At 39.5% G+C, this 19,758-nt stretch overlaps 2 pseudogenes; one reads left to right on the top strand and one right to left on the bottom strand.

The window, feature by feature from the left end:
- On the top strand, positions 1,070-1,968 carry Gm7561 (predicted gene 7561; annotated as a pseudogene).
- On the bottom strand, positions 8,266-9,357 carry Gm2975 (predicted gene 2975; annotated as a pseudogene).

Genomic DNA, 19,758 nt, shown 5'->3' with positions numbered 1-19,758 from the left:
ACAAAACTGTAGAAGACAATTTCTCTAACCTAAAGAAAGAGATGTTTATAAAGGTACAAGTAGCTTATAGAACATAGTTGAGCAAGGCCACCAAACAGAAGAACAGACAAGGCTAAACAGACTCAGACCCCAGAGAATCCCAGAATTGAGAATGGCAGGACTGTGGCCAGATCCCTGTCAAATTACCTAATCTGGAACACATAAACATGACACCCCTCTGAGAAGACCATGACAATCAATCACACAACATAAAAACCTGGAGTTCTCCATGCCAAAGAGCTACATAGATAGGCCCAGAGTATCCACCAATTGTTTTTCTTTTCCTGAGCATTCATTCCTGTAAAATATATTTAATCCCTGGTTCACCCAGGAAGGTCTATGCATTCACATCCACCATCAAATATAACAGTTTGGACAAGTAAGGACCATCTGCTCACCAAGGGTCACCATGAGGGAAGCCTTCATCACAAAGAGCCATGCCTGAATCTCCCTAAGAAGGCCTTCTCTCTTCCAACAACTCTGACTCTCAGCACTCACTTCGAACCAAATTGGGTTCTGCTCACATCCCTGGCTCAGCATTTCTCTTCCTGCCTGGCATGAAGATGTCCTAAGAAACTCACACCTTCAGATACCCATTCCCAAACCCCAGCATTACACCTGAGTTGGTTGGCAGGCCCAGCAACAAGGCAAACATGCAGCCTGGCAAACACCTAACAGATTGGACCACAAGAGAAAGTCCTCCCACCATTTAAGAATCAAAACACTAAATATACAGAATAAAGAAAGAATTTTAAAAGCAGCAAGGGAAAGTGGCCAAGTAATATATAAAAGCATACCTGTCAGAATGACACCTAATTTCTCATAAGAAAATATAAAAGCTAGAAGAGCTGGGTAGAGGTCTTACAGACCCTACAAAACCACAGATATCAATCAGTCCAGGAAACTCTATTCAGCAAAACTTTCAATCACCATAGGTGGAGAAATCAAGATAGTCAAAAAAGCTCTAATTCTTCTTCTTCTTCTTCTTCTTCTTCTTCTTCTTCTTCTTCTTCTTCTTCTTCTTCTTCTTCTTCTTCTTCTTCTTCTTCGGGAAAACACCAAATGATGGACGATGTCGGTGCAGCAGGAGGGCCCGGAGGACTGGAGGGGGGGCAGGATTAGGAGGCCGAGGCGGCTTCCTCGGAGGATTCGGCAGTGTTCTTAGGGGCCCCAGTTGTGGCTGAGATCATGGCCATGGCTGTGGCTGAGGCTGTGGGGCTCTTGGAGGTAAAGCTGAAGACAAGGAGTGGATCCCTGTCACCAAGTTGGACCGCCTGGTTAAGGACATGAAGATCAAGTCCTTGGAGGAGATCTACCTGTTCTCCCTGCCTATTAAGGAGTCTGAGATCATTGACTTCTTCCTGGGTGCATCCCTAAAGGATGAGGTTCTGAAAATCATGCCAGTGCAGTAGCAGACTCAGGCTGGCCAGCGGACCAGGTTCAAGGCTTTCGTCGCTATTGGGGACTATAATGGTCACGTTGGTCTTGGTGTTAAGTGCTCCAAGGAGGTTGCCACTGCCATCCGAGAGGCCATCATTTTGGCCAAGCTTTCCATCGTCCCTGTGCAGAGAGGCTATCGGGGGAACAAGATTGTTAAGCCCCACACTGTTCCATGCAAGGTGACAGGCCACTGTGGCTCTGTGCTGGTGCATCTCATCCCTGCCCCCAGAGGCACTGGCATTGTCTCTGCTCCTGTGCCCAAGAAGCTCCTGATGATGGCCGGTATAGATGACTGCTACACTTCAGCCAGAGGCTGCACTGCCACCCTGGGCAACTTTGCAAAGGCCACCTTTGATGCCATCTCCAAGACTTACAGCTACCTGACCCCCAACCTCTGGAAAGAGACTGTCTTCACCAAGTCTCTTTATCAGGAATTCACGGCTTATCTTGTGAAAACCCACACCAGAGTCTCTGTTCAGAGGACCCAGGTCTTACTTCAAAAGCCTACAATCAACAAAATTAGAAAATCTAAGTGAAATGGATGATTTTCTAGACAGATACCAATTACCAAAGCTAAATCAAGATCAGGTAAACTAAATAGTCCTATAGCCCCTCAGGGAATATATCCAACCGTTACATCTCCAAACAACAACAAAAAATCACCATGGGCAAATTGTTTTAGGTCAGAATTCTACCAGATTTTTAAAGAAGACTTAATATCACAAACTACTCCAAAATATAAACAGAAGAAACACTGCCAAACTCATTCTATAAGGACACAGTCACACTGATAACGAAACCACATAAATACTCAAAATAGAAAGAGAACTTCAGACCAATTTCCTTTATGAAACATTAAAGTAAAAATATCCAATAAAACACTGGCAAACAAAATCCAAGAACAGATCAAAGATATCATCTACCACAATCAAATAGGCTTCATTCCAGGGATGTATGGATGGTTCAATATATGAAAATCCATCTGTGTATTCCAATATAAACAAACTGAAAGAGAAAATCCACATGATTATCTCATTAGATATCAAAAAAGCATTTGACAGAATCCAACATCCCTTCATGTTAAAAGTATTTGAGAGAGCAGGGTTGCTTACTTAAAAACAATAAAGGCAGTATAAAGCAAGCCAGTAGCTAACAGCAAATCAAATGGAGAGAAACTTAAAGTAATTTCCCCCAAATCAGGAACAAGACAAGCTGTCCATTCTTCCCCTATCTCTTTAGGATGCTACTTGAATTTCTAGCTATATCTGTAAGACAACTAAAGGAAATCAATTGGACACAAATTGGAAAGGAAGAAATCAAAATATCAGTCTTCACAGACCCACAAAATTCTACAAAGTTAGTGAAACAACACCATTCACAATGGCCACAAATAATATAAAATACCTTAGTATAACTCTAACCAAGCAAGTGAAAGACCTGTATAACAAGAACTTCATGTTTCTGAAGAATGAAATTGAAGAAGTTATCAGAAGATGAAAAGATCTCCCATGCTTATGGATGAGTAGGATTAACATAGTGGAAATGGACATCTTATCAAAAGCAATCTACAGACTCAATGCAATCCCCATAAAAATCCCAGTACAATTCTTTACAGATCTTGAAAGAACAATTCACAACTTGATATGGAAAAACAGATACCCAAGGATAGTTGAAACAATCCTCTACAGTAAAATAATGTCTGGAGGTGTCATCACCCTAGGCTTCAAGTTGTACTATGGAGCAATAGTAATAAAAACTGCAAGTATTGAAATGTAACTCCCGAATTAACTGATACTAGAGAGACTTCAGTGTTGTGCAGTTTGCCTCTGCGTTCCTGCAAGAAGCTCCTCCACGCTGTCCCACAAGGAAACAGGATATGCAGACAGCTGTTTTCTGTGTTGTGCTGTAACCTCCTGCAGCAGCCCCTCCCCTAACATAAGAATGACATTACCCATAAAGGTCCCCTTAATAAGGAGACATCCTCAACACCTCTTTCAAAAAAAAAAAAAACAAAAACAAAAACAAAAAACAACCCAACACTCCTGCTTCTTGCGCACACCCTGACTTGCCAGCAAGAACAATGCTGCAACAGGATCCTTCTGCACATGTTTATTGGGAGAGCTTGATTGCAGAGGCTAAGAGACCCCAAGCCCAGAACTGGTACTGCTTATATAGGCCTAGGAGAGGCGTGTCTCACACCCAGATTGGTTGTGCTTAGGTTATGCTTACCACCTCATTTGCATGCCTACATCTGATTGGTTAGCTTCTCTCTCATATGATTGGTTAACTTCTCTCTCATCTGATTGGTTAACTTCTCTCTCATCTGATTGGTTAACTTCTCTCTCATCTGATTGGTTGATTCTCAAAACCTCATTGTGGCAAAAAAAAACTTTACTGCCTATGTATGTGTGGTGGCCAGCAGTAGCCAGCGCCACCCTGCAACGGAACATGTGGCTTCCCACATCTCCCCCTTTTTGTTTTAATAAAATGAGGCTGGACTAGGCCTGTGCAATTATGTCCATCTGCGGCGACTCCTGTTTTAGGTCATTCCTCTAATGTCACAGCCTTACCCGTCATAGGGTAACCCTATCACCACCAGGCCCTGTGTCTTAGGTTTGTCTGTGCATGAGGAAATTTGCCTGTCTCTGGATACCGCAGTGCTGTGTGACAGTAACTGCTAAATGACCTAAGGCAAACTCTACAAAAGAGGGCAGCCAACAAAATGAATTAATGAGGAAATCATGATCACCCTATCACATGCAATGAGGAAACCTCAGTGATGTGCAAGGGCTGATCAATGATTGTCGAGTCTCTCTCATCCCAGTGCAATGGATCTATAAATCCGTGGGGTGCAAGAGCAGAGAACTCAGATGTCGACTAATTCTTGAGCATAGATAACCAAACTTCAGGGGAGGCACCGTTTTCAATAGCTAAAAGTGCCTGAGTTATAATCACCTTGTCACGTTTTTGTTGGGTTCTGAATTTGCATACCAACCAGAGCATGAACGCCAGTCCACAGCATATGGCAGCACCAAACAAAATCACTCCCACCCATTCCTTAAAGTAAGAAAATGCAGAGGTAATCCAAGAGGTAAAATTGCCAACAATGATGGGTTCTATTCGAGTTCCATTAAGGCTTAAAAGCTGGCATTAGATGTAAAGAATTGAGGAAATACCCAAATGCATCAACGGCATGGTTTCAGGAACACAGAGCTCTTCAGTTCTCACTAGCGGGAGCACCCCCAGCCACAGGAACATCCACGTCCTCATAGCTCTGCTTGTTTTGAATTGCTTTAGTCAGCCATTCTGGGACCCACAGCTGTTATCGATGATCCTGGGGAAACAAACAAACAGACCCTCTTGCCCACATCAACACCATCAACACCGGTGGGCAATGATTTCCACGCCCTTATGGCAATCTGATTCACCTGCTCAAACACCTGCACTGGATATCCTGTCTGTTGTTGTGCAAAGCGACCTTGACCAAGCAGCATATCCTTATCCCATTCTGGATTTCCTGAGCCGCTGCCTGTTCATTTGCAAATTCAATAAGGAAGGCTTTCCAGTCTAAATACTGCCCAGGTGAAAGGCATGCCTTCACCAAGACTGCCCAATCGGACAGCATCATGCAGTGTCTATTCAAGGCCTCTACTTGAGCCACAGTATAGGAGGCAGTTAAGCCGTATGTCCGCACAGACTCAGCCAAATTCCTGATTACTTTGAAATCTAGAGGCTCATGATATCTCTGCCCTGCTTGGTCAGTAAATAGGACATCCCAGCAAGGAGAATCTAACCTCTCTCCAAACCTCTGGACAGAAGGTACCCCTATAGGTGGCTGCCGAGGAGGCATAGGGAGGGGGCGCAGAAGCTAATTCGCCTTCCTCCTTCGCCTCAGCTCTTTTATTTTGTCCTTTCTGTCCACCTGATAACACTGTGTCTCCTTTCTTTTTCTTTTTTCTTTTTAAGCCCTTCTCCTCTTCCGACATACTCTCTTGTTGCTCTACATGTAAGGACTTTCTGACCTCTCTTGACTGCCTCTACACACAGTTTCAAACAGTAACAGAGTCCATATATCATAACAAACAAGACTAAAACTATCAGACCTACCCACAAAGGGTCAATGGGAGAAAAAAGCATAACTCATGAACCTTAACTTGTCCCAAAGCCGGGAACCTTATCATCTCAATCCTTTCTTTCCTTCTCTTCTCTCTTTCCCTTCTCTCCTTTCTTTCTTTCCTTTCCTTTCTTTCCTTTCCTTTCCTTTCCTTTCCTTTCCTTTCCCTTTTCCTTTTCTTCACTATTTCCTTTTCTTTATCACTGGTTCCTTTTTTTTTTCCTCCCTTTTCTTTTCCTTTTTCTTAAAAAACATATCCCCCTTTAACCCAGGGATCAATTTGGGAGACTTACCGGTACCACCGTTCCTCAGCTGAAGAGTTCTGAATCCATGCTGGATCCTTCTCAGCAGTCTGTTTTACAGGAACACTTTATTAACCACTTTTCCCCGCGATGCAGTTCTGAATCCTCCCTGTAGCAGGGGGTCTTCTCTCGTGCTTGAAGATGTTTCTTTTCCTGTGTTTTGGCACCACTTCTTGCATGCGCCCTGACTCACCAGCAAGAACAACGCTGCAACAGGATCCTTCTGCACATGTTTATTGGGAGAGCTTGATTGCAGAGGCGAAGAGACCCCAAGCCCAGAACTGGTGCTGCTTATATAGGCCTAGGAGAGGCGTGTCTCACATCTGGATTGGTTGTGCTTGGGTTATGCTTACCACCTCATTTGCATGCCTATATCTGATTGGTTAACTTCTCTCTCATCTGATTGGTTAATTTTGGTTAATTCTCAAAACCTCATCTTGGCAAAAAAAACTTTACTGCCTATGTATGCGTGGTGGCCAGCGGTAGCCAGTGCCACCCTGCAATGGCACATGTGGCTTCCCACACCTGCTGATAAGCAGCAAAACTCCAGATGCCTGTCTTTGAGACCTTAGAGAAATAACAAGCTCAAGGGAGGCAATGGAAAGAAGGTAAACAGAGGTCAGATCAGGTCACAGACAGTTAAGACTGGCCATAAAACTAGTCCTTGATCAGACACCCATTAACACCCGACCCCCACCCTGCTTCAGTACAATTCCACCTTTTTCTCCCCTTTTCTGTGAATATTTACACCATCCCTGTACTGTATATCAACCTAATGTTTTCTGAACTCAGGGTCACTTGCCACCATTCACACAGTGAGTGCTAGGTGGGTCAACTTGAAACAATAAAAGTTCGAACTTGAAACAATAAAAGACTCCTTTGCGAGTTACAGGGGACTTCACAATTCTTGAGCTCCTCTGGGTTTCCCTCAGACTCAGGGCACAACAGAAACAGACAGGTTGATCAATGAACTTGATTTGAAGATCCTTAAATAAACCCAAATAGCCATTGATACTTGATTTTAAAAAGAAGCCAAAACTATATGAGGGAAAAAAATAAAGCATCTTCAACAGATGCTGCTAGTCTAACTGAATATCTGCATGTGGAAGAATGCAAGTAAGTCCATATTCATCACCCTGCATAAAACTCACTCCAAATGGATGAAAGACCTCAAAGTACAACCAGATATACTAAATCTAATAGAACAGAAATTAGAGCATAGCCTTGAACTTGTTGGTACAAGAGACAACTTCCTGAACAGAGCACCAATGGCTCAGACACTAAGGGCAACAATTCCTAAATGGGACTTCATGAAACTAAAAAGCATCTCTGGCAAAGAACACTGTCAATAGGACAAAATGACAGCCTACAGATTGAGAAAATATCTTCACCAACCCTATATCTGACTGAGGACTAATATCCAAAATATAGAAATAGCTCAAGAAGTGGACACTTAACAATCTAAATAACCCAATTTAAAAATAGGGTACAGGACCCTATTTTCCTTTTCCTTTCTTTCTTTCTTTCTTTCTTTCTTTCTTTCTTTCTTTCTTTCTTTTTATGGCATCAGCAATTTTGTGTGTGTGTGTGTGTCTATTTAAACAGTTCTCAAAAAAACATTTGAGTGAACTGGGCCTACTTTGGTAAGCAAAGGACCTGAAAGTCATATTTTAAAAACGAACAGTCAGTCATTATCCATGATGCAGATGTGGTGACCCCTTGTCTCCTTCCATACTTTGAAGCCCCCAGTATTTTCATATAGTCTAAAGGCTAGAAGGACAAGAGTCCATCTGTGGTGGAACGTATTATCACTTGCTGATAATTAGTTGAAATACCATTATCTCCTTGTAACACAGCCTTAAGAAACAGCCTTTTAAAGGCATGTATCTGAAGCTCTTATTCCCTGCTATATATAATACAGATTACATAAAGGCTGACACATCCACATTAATGTAAGCATTAAGCATTTTCTGTATGGAAAGATTTTTGTTCTAATACTAGCAGTACAGAGTTACAGTGTATTTTTTTTAACGCGTAAGCCCAGGTATATTGAATATGGCAAGTTCGTGGATTCCTGAAAGAAAATAATTTTTATTTATTTATTTTTATTTTTTTTTTTTACTGATAACTTACGAATGGTTCTGATTAAGCATTGATATTTAGAAAGAGAAGTCAGAAATCAAACTTGTTTATTATTGCTTTTTGCCATTTGGTATCATTTTACATACAGGCTTTGATCTTCAGAATACCGTGGATTCAGTAGAAAAATCTTTTAAATGAAGTTTTATACAACAGAAACTGCTCAGCAGTCAAAATTTGGACTGTAAAAAAATACATGCAAAACATACTTTTCTGAAAACACTTAACTGAACAAAGCACTGAAATACACAAATGTAGAATGAAAAGAGCATTTCAACTGCACCAAAAGTAGTCATCATAAAAGGTGTAAAAGTCTCCTATCTTCACCAGGCACTGTTCACTTTTTAAACAAGAGACAATAGAAAATATTGTCCATAAACAATATCCCAGCTCTATGGCAGGTTTCAGAATGTCTTCAACTTCATACTTTAATAGTGACGAAGTGAGTAGGATCACGATCGAGAACATGACCCGTATCCTCCACCACTGTAGTATGTATGGAGAAGGTGACCATCTTGTGTAAATCTGATCCGTCTTGAGTTGCTCTCCATCCACCTCCTCTTCTACCTCCTCCTCCGCTGTATGATCTGCTGTAACAGTCCCGGCCAGCATATCTCCTATCATGTCCTCTGTCATAATAGTCTCGGTGGCGTGAACTGTCATAAGTGGGTCTCCCCATATAAATTCCTGGTGTTGGTGTACGAGGTCTTTTGTTATAGAGAAATCGACCCTAATTCGTCTCTCATCAAGCTCCAATCCATTGGCACGTTCTTTAGCCTCATTGGTATCATCTGCATTTTCAAAATATACAAAGGCAAATCCTCTTGAGCGTCTAGACTGCTGGTCATATACAAAAGACACATCAGCAAATAGGGTTATATTTAGAGAACACTTCTCTTAGATAACTTTCTGTGGTGTATAAGCTTAACCCAAATACTCCAAGACAACAGTTGGGGTCTGGATTTGCCCAGTTTCCAACATGAGACTTGACAGTAGACATGGGAGAATGATGTGGCTGTGGCACCTGCGATAATCTCGGCTGTAAGACCTGCTCTGGGATCCTGTACACGCGAGCAAGATTGTGATCATGACCTTGTATAATGCCTTCTAGAACTTCTTCTGGATCTAGAGCTAGATTCAGATCTGGACCTTGACTTTGATCTAGAACACCCTGAATCTTCCTTAGAGTGAGAGCGAGACCTTGCAGGTGTATGCCATGCAGATTTCCCTGTGAGCACTTCCACTTCGGGAAGCAAATATTAGGCTCCCTGCTTTCTGCTTTCTCCTCATGACTCAGGGTTACTATCACTGCTACTGGCCTTTTTTTTTTTTTTTTTTTTAGATATTTTCTTTATTTACATTCCAAATGTTATCCCCTTTCCTGGTTTCCCCTCAGAAAGCCCCCTTCCCACCTCCCCCTGCTCACCAACCTACCCACTCCTTCTTCCTAGCCCTGCTGTTCCCCTCTACTGGTGGGGCCTTTACCGGCCTTTACTGAAGCTGTCAGGCTCCCGCCTTCCTTACAGAGCCTCCACTGCAGCCTAGCTGAAAGCTGACAGGTTCCACGCCACTTCCACAGAATAGTTCTACGTGACGAATCAGCTCTACCACTCCTGGGCATATACTCATAAAATGTTCCACCATTCAACAGGAACACTTGCCCACTTATGTTCATAGCAGCTTTAATCGTAATAACCAGAAACTGGAAGCAATCTAAGTGTCCCTCCACTGAAGAATGGATAAAGGAAATGTTGTTTCTTAAAAACAAGAGCATCATGAATTTTGCAGACAAATGGATGGAACTAGAAAATATCCTGTGTGAGGTAAGGACACATATGACAGGAAGGTAAAGGGTCCAGCAGCCAATGGGAAAAGAAGCAAAGACTCACAGCCAAACATTAGAACATTAGATGGAGCTCAGGAAGTCTTTTATGCTTGTTTGTTTTTGTTTTTGTTTTTCTTTGAGACAGGGTTTCTCTGTGTAGCCCTGGCTGTCCTGGAACTCACTTTGTAGACCAGGCTGGCCGCGAACTCAGAAATCTGCCTGCCTTTGCCTCCCAAGTGCTGGGATTAAGAGCGTGCGCCACCACCGCCCAGAGGAGCTCAGGAAGTCTTAAGGAGTCGATGGAAGAACTGAGGGACCTGAAGCAGACAGGGACTCCACAGAAATATCTACAGAGTCAACTCACCTGAACCCGTGGAGACTCTCACAAACTGAATGTCAACCAAAGAGCCAGCCTGGTCTGGTCCTAGGTCCCCTGCACATATGTAGCAGGCGAGTAGTTTTGTCTTTCTTATAACAATATTAATGCATGAGTTTTTTTTTCTTAAATAAAAAAAAATAGGTAAATATGCTAAATGTATAACTAGGGTAAGTAAAGCCCAGAAGAAGCTATAACATAAAATACTGCTCAGTTATGGTGTATTTACTCAAGTGTCTACAGAGGGTGACTAGGAAAATGTGAATCCTAACTTCTAAGAATCACAGGGAGATGCGCACATACAGGATGTCTGCGGTGACATTTCAGTCATGGTGCTTGTGGAGACTTTCTTATCTTTACCTCAGAACGAATTCAGTATTAGATATGTCACTGAAAGGAGAAATGTGCATAAAATTAACATACAGTAACAGCATGGTTTGGCACACAGAAATCTTCATTACAATTACTTTTGAAAACAAAGTTTGTAAAGAAGCAGAAAATACTTTTCATCCAAAAATCAATAAATTTGCATTCATATACTCTTAAAGTGAGAAATAATTATTTAAACTAATATTTGATTTTAACGAGGCTTTTGGAATTCACATTAAATTGTAAAATAAATTGTGCTTCTAGTGACATCATGTAAAATTATACAATTAAATTAATAAAAGTAGCATCTTTATAGCATCCAAAAAGCAAAAAAAAAAACAAAAACAAAAAAACAAAAAAAAAAAAACAAAACAAAAACAAAAAACAAAGAAAACCAAGAGAAAAGTTACAACACTATAAGGAAATTGAGTATACTAAGATAAAGAAAAACTAAACAAACAGGGAGATAGTGAAGGCTATGAATCCGAAAACTAAATGTTACTGAGTTAATAATTATACAGCTCAATACAGAGTGCATGAGTTTCTATGCAAAATCCCAGCATATTTTTATTTTGTAAAAAGAAACAAACTTTTGTTCAAACAGATAAGATGATGAAGATCCTGAAATAGCCCTACAACTGTGACAATGAGGAGTGGTGCTGGCGTACTTCCAGTACGTGATTTCAAGATTCACCGTACCTCTACAACAATTAAGACAATGTGCTATTGGTGAAAGTGTAGACAAACAGATCAATAGAACAAAATAAAGAGGTTAGAAAAAAATGGACCCACACTTACATAGCCAATTGAAATTTAACAATGCTGCCAAGGTAATTCAAAAGAGAATTGAAGTCTTTAACAAATGTTTCTTGGAAAACTCCACATGCAAAAACAAAATTGTGAACCCTTATCTTATACAATGCAGAGAAATGTGTTTAATATGGATAAGAGACTGAAATGAAAAAGCAATCCATCCTTAGTGCCATTAATCTTTTGCTTTACAATAATAGCTCTTGAAATTGCTATAGTCTTGAGTTAGGCTCCATAACTCTACCCCTATTCTCCTCCAATGCCAAATCCCCTGAGAGTTAGCATTCACCTTTTTTGTTTTCCTGGACAACTGACACTAGTAATACTTCAGGTGCACTCAGCTTACGGGCCAACTGTGTAAAATTTGCTGTAAAGTTTTATTTCAGTGGCTTCTTCTTGCCCCTAAACCAAAGTTGTATATGAATCCATTCTTCCTTTCATCTCATTACTTTCATCACTTATTCTGGCTTTCTTGAAGCTAATCTTGTAAAACATCTTTGAGAACATACTTTCAATCTCCTGTCTTCCCTCACATCTTCCTAATGTCATGACCCAAATGTAGCACTTATTTGTTTTAAAGATTTAATTTTATTTATATGACTACACTGCAGTTGTCTTCAGACACACCAGACGCTGGCACTGGATCTCACTACAACTGGTTGTGAGCTACCATGTGGTTGCTGGGAGTTGAACTCAGGACCTCTGAAAGAACAGTAGTTCTCTCTCTCTCTCTCTTTCTCTCTCTCTCTCTCTCTCTCTCTCTCTCTTTATTAGATACTTTCTGCATTTACATTTCAAATGCTATCCTGAAAGTCCCCTATACCCTCCCCCTGCCCTGCTCCTCAACCCATCCACTCCTGATTCCTGGCACTCCCTTGTACTGGGGCATATGATCTTCCCAAAACCAAGGTCCGTCCTCTCCTCCCATTGATGGCCTACTAGGCTGTCCTCTGGTAGATGTTCCAACTTGTAATAAGGACACATGCTCCACTATGTTCATAGCAGCTTTATTTGTAATAGCCAGAAGCTGGAAAGAACCCAGACGTACCTCAATAAAGGAATGGATACAGAAAATGTGATATGTTTACACAATGGAGTACTACTCACCTATTAAAAACAATGAATTTATGAAATTCTTAGGCAAATGGATTAATCTGGAGGATATCATCCGGAGTGAGATAACCCAATCACAAATGAACACACATGATATGCACTCACTGATAAGTAGATATTAGCCCAGAAACTTAGAATACCCAAGATACAACTTACAAAATACATGAAACTCAAGAAGAAGGAAAACAAAGTGTGGATACTTCGTTGCTTCTTAGAAGGGGAAACAAAATATTCATGTAAGGAGTTACAGAGACAAAGTGTGGAGCTGAGAAAGAAGGATCATCCAGAGACTGCCCCCCCTCCCCCGATCCATCCCATAATCAACCACCAAACCCAGACACTATTGCATATGCCAGCAAGATTTTGCTGCAAGGTTTTCATATAAATGTCATGGTCAGAACCAAATAGTAAAGTTATCGTAACAGAATGGATGTCTTAGGTTGCCTTCGGGCCCTCTGTTCTCACTTTTCCCACCTGCATTTTGTTGGTTTGTTTTGGATTCCGCAACCCCGTCTTTGTTGAGATACCTTTGTAAACTGGGTTTTTTTTTTTTTTTTAAGACAGACAGTATTTGAAAACTATCCTCCTATTTTCAGCTTTGGGGAAAGAAATTAGTCACCAATGGTTTTCCTCAACAGGCTTATCCCTGTTGTCCTGAAGTGAGGTTATCTGTCTACCCTGCTCATTTACAGTAGATTTCTCTACTTTCCACAGACATATGAAAGGGTTTGGTGGTTTCTGTTGTAGGGTTTCTTTTGGTTTTGTTTTGTTTTTAATTCAGGGCATATTTGTCTAGAAAATAAAAAACCTTAGAGATGTAATCAATTATCTCCTTCTGGTGCAATATATTCATGAGAAAATAGCTCAGATTTGTACTTAACATCAGAGAACTCCATGTAAGTTTTCCAAGCTGCTCTTTCCACCAGACAATGAGAAATGCCAACTATAGGCATAGAATCTTTACAGGATTTATGTCTATTTTATTGAAAACAACGAATACTCTGTGACAGTTTCAATTCTCTCAGAGATTGTGCATATATTTTTATTTCATAAGTGTTTTAAGTTGTAGTTATATTCAATGGTCCTCCAATTTACAGTGTTTGTATTGAGTAACTGTCAAAGAGGTATTCCGAATCTTCAAGGTAAGGAGCTGAGAATTCAAATAACCATGGCAAAAGTTTAAATACCAATTTGGCAAAAGTTGAAGTTAATGGGTTCAAAGAATATATGATTTCGTTGAGACTTCTGTGCATGGACACTGTCTTAACAGAATCGTTGGGGTGGTGGTAGATGTCTCCAGCTATGTTATTTTAAGTTTTCCTTTAGACACATAAGGCAAGTTCAGGCAAGATTTCTTTTCTCATCTGCCATGTATATGAACTTGTCAGTGGCGTAAATAAAATGAGACTGTTGTTGTTTTTAATTCTTCATAAACATTTTTTTCTACTCCTACTTGGGTTAGCACATTTCTCATTAAATTTTTAATTAGCACATAATACAATGAGGTTGATGGTTGCATTCCCAGGCCCATATATTATCATACCTTATTCTCATATATCCACCCCATTACTTTCTGCTGTCTCTCTTGCACTTCCCACCTAATCCCCCTCTCACCCTCTGTGTAATCTACCTACCTCTGCTTTCAGGTTTCAGAAGCCTTGTCGACCATGCTCCTGTACCAGCCATGACATTAGTGAACAACCAAAACTGTGCAAGTGCACTGCCAATCCTTTCCTCTTCCTCTCCTCTCTCCTTCTCCCCAACCCTGCTCTTTTCCTTTTTGTCCTGACTATAGACATCACACAGGTTAAGTAGGTAGATAATATCCCGAGGGGCAGGGCTGACAGACAAGAATCTTATAGAAAAGTTATCAGGGTTCCTCTCTTCTGCTGGAACCACTTTGTACTGTTTTCTACATTGTAAGACTCTCCAGAGGGGTTGGGTGGTTATAACCAAGAGAGATCATAGATCTTGAAAAACACACTTAATTCATTTATTTACTTTTCCTCACTATCTTAGTGTTTCTTTTGGTGTGAAGAGAGACACCATGACCAAGGCAACTCTTATAAGGACAAAATTTACTTGGGGCTGGCTTATAGATTCAGAGGTCCATTCCAATATCATCAAGGCAGGAGCATGGTGATATCCAGGCAAGTATGATGCAGACGTAGCTGAGAGTTTGACATCTTGATCAGAAGGCCACTAGGAGAAGCCTAACTTCCAGGAAGCTAGGTTGAGGGTTTCGAAGCCCACCCCTACAGTGACACCATCACTCCAACAAGGCAACACTTAATAGTGACATTCTCTGGGCCAAGCTTATTCAAACCACCACACTCATAATTTCGCTTCTTCCCTGCTTGTCTTTGGCTCCATCCAAGTTATTGACTCCATGAAAGCTCCAACCAAATTAGCACATGGTTCTGAAATAAACTAAGAAACAAACAAACCATCAAATAACCAGTAATGTGAATCCAGAGCTAATTGTTAAGTTAAGAGAAAAACAATTTAATATCTACTTCTTGATTTCATAATGGAGAATTTACTAGAAGATAACAGCAAGGTCTTATGCAATGTACTTTATATATCAAATAAGAATAAAATATAGTGGTTAAATATGTCAGGATTAGAATGGAAACTGCACTTTTTCTTAGATTCTGTCATATCATTTATATGTGACTAAAATGTTTTGTTTCTGTACTTAGTATTTCAAATAGAATGTTTCCCTGTTTTCTAACTTGGTCTTAATATGATACAAAATTTCAAAAACCGGAAAATATATTTGTGATTATTCAGTCGAAGGTAACAAATTAAAATAAGTTCAGACATGTAAACATTTCTAGAAGTGGAATCAGAAATAATGTTGCACATAAATTCCAACTTTTTCTCTCTGATCCAGGTTTTTAATGTGTTTATATATGAACCATAGGCAATATCCTCCTTGATTAAAGCCAGCATTAGCTTCCTTATGTGTTTCTATACTACCCATGTATCATCCTCCTCAATTAAACCATGTATTAGATGAAGCCAAATCCAATGTAAGAAAATAATATCTGGATAAGAAGGAGATATAACCAACTTGCTTCAATTTGAGGAACACTTGAATATGATGACATTTGAAAGCTATTAAAACATTATTACATAAGAATGAAATACAGATTGAATATTTGGAATTCTTCAGATCTCTACTGATTTGAGGTGATAACCTAGAAACAGATAGGCAGTAAAAGAATAGGAAGCACATGGTCTCAGATCTTCTGCTTTTTTGGGGGGAGGGGGTGGAATACTAAATTTATTCTTTTTTTTGTATTTACATACATAATTTTTTATTAGATATTTTATTTATTTAATTTTCAAATGTTATCCCCTTTTCTAGTTTTCCCTCTGAAAATCCTCTATCCCCTCCTTCCTCCTCCTGCTCCCAAACCCACCCACTCCCATTCCTGGTCCTGGCATTCCCTATACTGGGACATAGAACATTCACAGGACCAAGAGCTTCTCCTCTCATTGATGACCGACTAGGCCTTCATCTGCTACATATATAGCTAGAACCACAAGTTCCACCATGTGTTTTCTTTGATTGGTGGTATAGTTCCAAGGAGCTCTGGGGGTACTGGTTAATTCATATTGATGTTCCTCCTATAGGGCTTCAGTCCCCTTCAGCTCCCTGGGTATTCTCTGGCTCCTTCATTGGGGACCTTGTGCTCTGTCCAATGGATGACTGTGAGCAACCACTTCTGTATCTGCCAGGCACTGGCATAGCCTCACAGGAGACAGCCATATCATGGTCCTGTCAGCAGGCTCTTGTTGGCATCTGCCAAGTGACTGGGTTTGGTGGTTGTTTAAGGGGCAGTCTCTGGATGGTTGTTACTTCAGGCTCTGCTCCAAACTTTGTCTCTGTAACTCCTTCCATGGGTAATTTGTTCCCCATTCTAAGAAGGAATGAATTATTCACAATTTGGTCTTCCTTCTCAAGTGAGTTTCATGTGTTTTGTAAATTTTATCTTGGGTATTCTAAGTTTCTGGGTTAATATCCACTTATCATTAAGTTTATATCATGTGTACTCTTTTGTGTTTGGGTTACACCACTCAGGATGATATCCTCCAGTTCCATCCATTTGCCTAAGAATTTCATAAATTCATTGTTTTTAATAGCTGAGTAGAACTCCATTGTAATCTTCTGCTTTTTAAGCTTTGACTGAACAGACAATTGATTGGTCCTCTTCTAACCATTACTTCTCATTTTTTAACATAAACCATATGAAAAGACTATACAAAATAATTGAAATAATGCTTTCCAGTAACTAAGGAGATTGGTGTTTCACACATGTCACTACTTTATATACAAAATGTATCAGAAATATAGTGAAGCGATTGTGTCTCATATCACCTAAAAGAGAATGTCAAAACTGATAGGGAAAAAATCAGACTACTCACATTTTATTTTAATTACTAATTTTAGTTATTTGTGTGTGTGTGTGTCTGTGTGTATGTGTGTGTGTCAATGTCAAAGTAAAACTTACAGGAGTAATTCCTTTTACAATGTAGATATCAGTGATTAAACTCAAGACATCAGGGTTGGCTGCAAGAGCCTTTAGAACTATGACTTCTAGCCATCCCAAGCCTATGTTTATTGTCAGCAGTGACAGATAAGATATTTAGTGAATATAAAGTGCACTCCAGAATTTAAACATTGAAACAGATATTCACAAATGTCTACTAATATTGTCAACATCATCTGCAACCTTTACCTTCAACCTTTAAAAATAACTAAACTGATTTCAAAGGAATCGAGGGGGTCAAACTTTATAATCTATTATGTGAAGAAACCAAATTTTCACATTTATAAATCTTTATTTATACATCCTTCTATCTTTCAATGAATAATGCCTTTATATATTTAGTAGCTGTATATACAATATCAATTCATTTCTCAGTACCTCATAAGCTGGAAAATACAAGAGGTTGAATAATTCTGTATCTTATGAAAAGTTCACTTACTCACTAAAGAAAATTTCTGATGCCCTAACAGATTATACAGGGCAGTTCTTTGAGGCTGCTTGAGAGTAAAAAATCTCATCTGTGTTGGATGCAACTTCAGGATCTCATCACTTCTTGAAGACACCACTCATTAACATATGGGTATAAACTTGGAATTGTGTTTAGCCATATGATTCTAGGGTAGGGGAAATAGCTTTCTGACCATAGAAAAGAAGCTCATTTTAATTTTCTTGAGACATTTATTTTCTGTTAGCCCTCCAGCCTCTTAGTTTATAGGAGATTCAGTAATTTTATTTAAAGTACGAAACACATTGTAGGGTAACTTTCAGGTTTCTGGTTTGGCTTCTCAGGCAGAAGCAGTATCATTGACAATATGTAGAATATGGATCTTGAGAGAAGTGCTCTGCTCTCGATTTTCACATTTTAAAGATGAGATGTATTTGAAGATAGCCAGTCCAAAATGCAGTTATTTGAAAAAAATTCAAGCTCTAGAGCAATTTTTACCCATCCTGTGTGACATAAGTAGAATGTTGGTGCTTTAAACTCCTAGTAAGACCTTTTGGTATGTCATACATCACCATACAAATTTCTGGGGGAAACCGGGCTAAAATAACTGGAAATGTAGTCAGGTAGATCCTATTCACCTTCGGAACTAAGACTGTATCAAACAGAGCCAATTTGCACATGTGAGACAGAGCTCAGTATTTGCTTCTTTCTTTTCTGTGAACCATGAGAACAGTTAAAAACATTACACTCCTGCCTGCTTTCCCCTCTTTGGAATGATGCTACTTAAGACATAGATTTCACAACCACCATTTTGTTCTTTACCACATGCATACATTTCCTTTACATATAGTGAAGGTAATGAGGGCAATCTCAGGTGTATCTTTTGAAGGGTTATACAGATATGTAGTTTTCACCACCAAAATTCAGCTTTATGTTGTAGATGAGCAATATTTTTCTTAAAACCTCTCTTTAAACAGAATTGCCATCAACATATATTAGCTCACTTGGTAGCCTGTTTAAAGTAGCAATGGAGACTGCACACATGAGCAATATGATAGCAAATTTAACAGCAAGGCATGGTGTTCATGGTCTGTGAGTTCCCATAAAATTATACAATAATTGCACATTCTCCTGTTGCTTCAAAGATGCACATATATTTCTTAGAGCCAATAAATATGTTATGCCACTCACACTGTTTCCTTGGAAATCAGACAGTTGTATTGCTACTGAAAAAGTGTTGAGTAATATATTAAATACTTAGTAGTATAGGAAAGTGAATCAATTCAAGAATAGTATTTACAGCTGGGAAGATGACTCAGTGGATAAAGCATTTGCCCTGTGAACATAAATGGTCAGATCTGCCACAGTTAATGTTTTCTTAGCAAGCTAAATGTAAGTTATATGTATCTAAAGCTTCCACGGACTGAGTCACATTGTTATTGCTTGTGAAAACACCTGATATTTATCAATGAGTTCAATTGGGACTAAAATTCCTGCACAACATCACATAGTAAAGTAGTAGAGGTACTGATGGAAGTAGTTGTCCACAGATATTTTTGAATTTTCCTACACCAGAAAAATTTGCTTGCATGAGAACATGTTATCTGGAAATGAGTCATGAAAACAAACTCACTGCATTTGCACCAAATGGTGTCTTTCATGATTTCACTCAATAAGATCATAATCTGTTATCATTTTCATAAGATTTACTGTGACAACCCAACCCTCAAAATTAGGTTTTCATTAATTAACTAAACATCCAAAAGTGGACATGCTTTTTTGCTGCCTAAATAGAAAGAAGAGGTTAGTCTTCCCTCCATTCACTAATTTCTCAGCAGGTATTAACATATAAAATCTCATTTCTATCTTTCTATATTCAGAAGTATATTCCTAATGTGAATTTCATGGGAGCATGCCATATAAATTCAAGGACTTTATTTTCATACTGCAGTTTCTAATGGTAAGAAAGGCATCGTTTACTCACCTCCAATGTGGGCTTTGCTATCACAAAGGGAAAATTAAAGTACCGCCTGTAGGGTGCCATTTACACATAGTCAGAATACAAAGGGGAAAACGGAGAACTATTACAAAGCTGAAAAGAGAAAGTAATGTCTTCGTTGTAATGGCTTTTTGATTGCCGTTTGCAATATTCTTGCTTTACATTTTTCTTTTAATGCAAGTGCTACTTTCTCAATGGGACACACACATAACTGTGAGCAATAGCAGT

This window comes from Mus musculus, chromosome 8, assembly GCF_000001635.26.
Source record: "Mus musculus strain C57BL/6J chromosome 8, GRCm38.p6 C57BL/6J".
Taxonomy (NCBI): domain Eukaryota; kingdom Metazoa; phylum Chordata; class Mammalia; order Rodentia; family Muridae; genus Mus; species Mus musculus.
Note: the sequence above shows the minus strand (reverse complement) of the source record. Positions and strands in the feature narration are given on the sequence as shown.